The sequence below is a fragment of the Thermobia domestica genome, chromosome 3 (genome assembly GCF_964235325.1).
Source record: "Thermobia domestica chromosome 3, izTheDome1.hap1.1, whole genome shotgun sequence".
NCBI lineage: Eukaryota > Metazoa > Arthropoda > Insecta > Zygentoma > Lepismatidae > Thermobia > Thermobia domestica.
In genome coordinates, this window is record NC_137456.1 from 39,603,731 (window position 1) to 39,610,168 (window position 6,438).

Here is a 6,438-nt window from a genome sequence, read left to right on the forward strand (position 1 = left end):
TAATTAACATGCACCTTCGTCTGGTGCCTGCACTTGGCGAAAGCACAATTCTCAGGGTTGCATACACTATCGGAAAGCAATGTTACCATATATTGAAATTGAGCACATCTATTTTTCAGATACCACCGAAAGTAGTGGACGACCAATGACTCAGGGGCATCATTCCGCTTAGGTTTGAGCCATCCTAACGTTTTAGGTTGGGAAATTCGATATCATATACTGCTTTTGCCATATCACATTATCACTCTGATTTCCTCACCATTTTTTTTATACAATCACCTCCCCGACAAACATCACTTTAAAAAGAAAATATTGTCAGGTGGAAAGGATTGCGTGCGATAATATCTAAGCAATTGTGAACATTTAAAAAAAATGAAATCTTTGAGTTTTATGTCCCACGGTTATGCCGGTTAGGCTAAAGGAGACGGTGATGATGAGTAATGAATGAAATGGTGGAATGAAGAAAGTGGGAAAAAAACGGGAGAACCCCGAGAAAACCCGCGCACACGGTGTTTGTCCACCACAAAGTTCACTTGGCGGGGGCTGGGATCGAACCCGGGACCCAAAGCACCAGAGGTGGACGCTCTACCACTGAACCACCGCGGCCCCTGTGGACATTTATTCTTTATACGAATGAGGAAAGGCGAAATAAAAATTTAAGCTATTTTAGTATTGAGTTAACAGCGCTTTTGATGTTCATGAAATATGGAAACACAGCCTAAGTCACAATGTCACAACTTTCACATGTTCTGACGTAGTTCTTTCTAGGTATGCTGCTCAGATCAGTCCTTTAAACGACTGGCCTTACGTACAAAAAATCACAATTTCCATAACAAAAAATTTCTTTTCCTACCGTTTTGCAACAGACCAGAGAGAAAAAATAGGGCGGAGCCTCAGCTATGCTCTGTCGCTCACTGCATACAAGAAGGAAGAGCCTGGAAAGGAAATTTTCTGTTCTGCTTCTCGCAGGAGAAGAAATGAAACCCAATCTACGACCCAACCTATAGGTTCAAACAAGAAAGATTTGTGGAGCTGCAAGCATATTTTGGCTATTTTGTAGATATATAGTTGGCAAAGGCGTCTTCGGCATCCAATCCCGGGGTAAAATTCTTGGTGTTTCACATTCTATATTAAACAACACGTCTATGTTTTGTGCTGAAAACAGATACTGGTCGAATAAATTATTCATTTGACTTAGAAACGATCGAAATAAAAAAATACTTGAATTAGAAATAATATTTCTGGATTTTTGGCCTCTATGGCCATTTTATCCCATCATATATGAGGGATGGTGATCTTTGAAGATTACCCGGGGAAATGGGGAAGGAAGGAAACTTTATGTTAGATGTGAATAAGGAAAATCCAGGAGAACCTCCATCAGAATGACTTACCTGAAAACGCTTTACACCTTCCCGACTAAGCATCCCCACTGAGAATCAGACACGGGAGCATCCGCATCAAAAGTGAGAGCGTTAGCGACTACGCTACGTGGGTCACATGCTTGAATTTCAATGCATCATAGAAGCATTATCATGACTCTAGTTTGCAAGTTAATATTGTAACCGGCCAGTTATAAACTGTTACTGATGTGATATGTTCTGGAACGGAAACATCGAAACCCGCCAGATGAAAGATCAGCATGCAACAGAAGCCAAAAATCAAAGAACATCAAAACAAACAGCACTGCAAGTTCTACACCTAGAAATGTTAACTGGGAGGGGTCCAAAGTATTTGAGGGAGGCCCAATTCGTCTACATAAAATGGAACCTGTCTTATACTGCACCCGAAAAGACGATAAGTAATTTTTACTTACTGTCACCTATATTTTTAGAAAAAATGATAGAACGCGTATTTTTATAAGAAAAGAAAGAATACCTGATGAGGCGTAAAATAAAATATTTAGCCTGCTGTAATCATTTCTCTGTTAAACAAGTATAATTCGTTAAGAAAGTCTACAAATGTTAGTCAAATTTCGAAATTTTTGGGAGGTCCGGACCCGGTGGCCCACCCCTCGTGGCTACGCTTCTGAGCATTGCTAACTAGTCCCAAATTCAATGTGGCGTTCTCCATCATACAGTTTTATGTGGAAATTATCAAGAGTATAAAATATACTTATTTTATAAAAGAAATATGTTTATACTAAAATACTATCCCAGAGGGGGGGGGGAGCTATTCTACATACTGACTTATTAATATTTGATTCACAAATTACTGTAGAAGAAGCCTTCATTATTAATATAAGATAAGAATTAACTTGTAAATGCGGGTCTACTTTCATTTGTTTTCTCGTCTACTAGATATTTTCTTATTTTGTAATTCTGCAATCACTTTTTTAATTGTCATTATATTGATTAGCTTCAGTATTATTCCGTAATTTAAAAATATGAATGCATAAAAACAAATTCCATTTGTTAATTGCTAGTGAAAGAAAATTCAGAAATCTTATTTAGCGCGAAAAACTTTCTCGTTCACTGCAACGACCAGTCCCTTTAATGGGGCGTTTACACTTAGTCGATTTGCGTTCGATTCAGTTGAATTGACGTCACTTTCAACTTAATCGACCGTGTAAACAGGACTTCAATTTAATCGCTTGTTGATCGAAGGCGACTAATCGACTGGCAACTGAATTGAAAGACATTCTATTTTCTTCTGCTATAACACCGCAAATTGTATAACTCGACAAGTTTCAAACCAAGATGCGCAGATCGCTGAGGAGCACTTCGTATTCCACCACCCTCCCCACTACTCTTCCATCCACTGATCTGGCCTTGAAAGTACCAGTGATACTAACTCAGCAAACTTATGCTACAACAAATATCATCTGCTAAAATAAATGAGAAATATTACCGTGTAGCGTTATACCTACAGTATCGACTCGTAATTCTCATATCAGTGGTCCATTTCATTTAATCTCGCTTTTGAAAATGCGTTGCGGTGGTAGCTCTTCGTATTCTATGGTAGTATATTCTGCGTATGTTCGTTATTAAGCTTTATAACGAAGAGAAACCAAAAGGCAAATGGCTTAATTTTCTGGATTCCACATTAAAGATTGAACTGACAGCCGAGCCTACTAGAACATTACGATACTGAACCAGGGGCGAATACAGAACGGGGGGCGCATCTTTCTGAAAGGGAAATATTTCTGTCTTACTTCAATGAGACGAGTTGACAAAAGTATTTTTGTCAATATAAGACAACAAATAAGCTGCTTTCAGTCTATTGTTAGTACAAACTATGTCTCAAGTGTTATAATGTTTAACATTTTGCGCCCCCCATCCTTCCGAGTAAGAATGAATAATTATTCAACTTCCAAGGCCGAAGATACAACTTGTGTTAAAAAAAAAAAAAAAACTATAACAACTGATAACTAGTATAGAAAACTTTGTTCAACGATTTCTTTTATTTCAGCTAGTTCCTCTTCCAGAAGTGCGGATCAAAATATTTGGCATAGTTGCAATTAAAATATTTGATTTAATTATCACCCTAGTTATACGTTCGAGGTCCCAAAGGTCATGTGGGCCCCCTATTGTATTTATGAATATACATTATTTGGCATAATTTGAATGCAATTTGTCTTAAAATCCTCATGTATATACCTTCTGCATCTGAATGCCCCCCCAACTTTAGAGAGAAATCGGCGCCCTTGGGTCGGGCCTAAATGCTAACTCGAGTCGGGCCTCGCATTATTAATTCACGGGCCCGGCCTGAGATGAAACCTACATTCACGCATCGCATTCAGTACCGGCGTGTTGGCAAAGTAAGAGTGAAATAGGTGGAACAGAAACTGTTGGAAAAGGGCCACGTCTTATTATTGTCCATGCAGGAGGGGAATTTGGGTTTGTTAATAATGCTCTATTATTGTTCAAATCTAAGCAAAAAAGTGGAGATTATTATGATGACATGAACAGTAGAAATTTTTCAAAATGGATCGATGAAAAACTACTTCCTAATCTTCCCGAAAACAGCGTTGTTGTCGTTGATAATGCCAGTTATCACAATGTTTAAATCAATAAAAGACTATCTATGTCTTCACTTAAAAGCGACATGATACAGTGGCTATCAGCGACAGACAAACCTATAAACGAAACCGAAATTGAAGCGGAGAATAGAGTAAATACATTGTGGAGAATGAACAGAAGACAATTTTTCTTAAGAATTCAAAATGTACCTTATGTGAAACAATACGCGATTGACAAGAAATTTATAAACGCGAGGCACACTATAATAAGACTTCCACCTTACGACGCAGACTTAAATCCTGTTGAACTTGTGTGTGTGTGTGGGGGGGGAATCAAGAGCAAAGCAAGGCAATGCATTTCCGATTCACTGGATGAAAAGAAAGAATTACTGGGAAAGTTATTTAATGAATATTCACCACAGAAATGAGTAAAATGTTGTGAACACGTGAAAAAAATTGAAGATTCTTACTTTGAAAGAGACGGACTTATGAATGAGTGTTTAGATGAACTGATAATTAGATTTGGCGAAACCGATTCAGACTCAGATTCATCGGCCGATACAGACTCAGATGAGTGGGAGAGTGAAACTGAAGGAGAAATGGAAAACATTTAGAAGGTGATTTCTGTTATCATTTATTTATTTATTTTTCATTAAGATTCATTGCGAAGTTTTCCACCTTTTAATTCATATATTACGTTGGTAAGGAATACCCCTAATCATGCTTAATTCATTTAATATTCAAAGAGAAATATTAAAATGCATTAAAAATTTAGTGCAGTCAATATACAGCATTTACACTCAAATGTCGTAGAAAATCCTCAGACCATTCCGCTCCCTCCAGATTGCAACACTGGAAAACATCATCGTCGCTGAGAAGGGAGTGGGGAAATGTAGGATTAGGTGCGCAACAACTAGGCTGCAGCGTTCTGTTTACAAACTTTTTCACTTATACCAATTACTGCTTGCTTGGACATCTTTAAAATTGCCAGTCGATTTCGAATCGACCAGAGGAGAGCGAGTCGACAAGCAGCATTCAATTTCGGTTGAAACAATTGAACACATCCATCGATCTGATTCGGCCTAGTTGCTTCGATTTAGTCGCAAATGCAACGAGTCGATTTAGCCGTGCGACTAAATCGACCAAGTGTAAACGCCCCATAACTTCTGAGATAGGGGAAAGGAGACTTAACATTTGCTTTAATTGCCGCGCTGAAGGAATCCGGTCGTTGTATGCTCGCTGCAACACAATATAAATTAGAGACTCTGTGACAGATTACTTTTCGCTTTTTAAAACGTATTAAAGGAACGGACATTTACAGAAGTAAAAAATTGTTATTTAAAGTGTATATATGCGAGTATTAAAAAGTATTTTTTCTGTTCTTTACTACTATTGATAATAATATTTTTTTCCTTGAAATACTTTGGTCGTTGCACAACGCTGCAACACTAACATTAGCCGCTACTGTTTAACTAGCTAGTAGTTTGACTGGAAGCCGAAGTGACGCGGTAGGTAAGTGGTTAGCGCATTGAACTTCTATTCGGCTGACCCAGACTCAAATCCTGGCCAAGTTCAAACTTTTTCAAATGTTTCAATTTCAATTTCAATACACACTCAGTGTGAGAAACAAGATCTCCTCTCCAGAAAAAAAAAAATGTTGGAATGAAGAGAATTGGAGAAGGTCTGTTAATAGAAACAATAATTTACAAACTTATTTCCAGCAGTTGATCTAGATTTGATATTTTTATCTACTTTCAAGCATTTTCTGGTTCCTACGTGGTCAGTATTTTTACTTATCTAAACATACACCGCCTTATGCAGAGTCGTTTTGACGTATTATTAGCTTCATTCTAAAGATCTGGCTACTGCAGGAAACATATGTTAGTCGAACTCTTTAGTATGGCACTAATCACGTTACAAAACGACTCTGCATAAGGTTCACAGTGTATAAATAATAATACATTAAATACAGAGCAACATTGAGAATGACATATGATGTTCATTGGGCAACGTGATCCGAGCCATAGAGATTCATCTTAGAATGGAGAAATGTTTTGTGCGTCATCTACTCACAATTTTACTTGCATAAAGAACTGACTCAGTGCTGCCAACTGCTGTCAGTACCGACAAAAGTTACGTGTAATTTGGGTTGCATCTGTGCAGGCGTTCTCACACCTGCAACATATCTTGACCACAAGTAATGGAATTAGAGCACTTAGGGAGAGATGCTTTGCTGGTGACTGTACTAATGAATGAGAGTATTTTGAAACTTCCTATTATTTACGTAATTACTTGTTTTTTTGTTAAAAAGAAAGTTTAACTATTTTTGCATAATATGCAGGAAAACTAGAACTTGCAATCCTTCTCGGAACTAGATTAACAAAAATTTTCTTATTTGGGTTCCTTTTTAAGAATTTGTTGATTGTCCTTATTCAACTTACACAATATTTTATATCTTTCATGATAACAAAACAAACCCG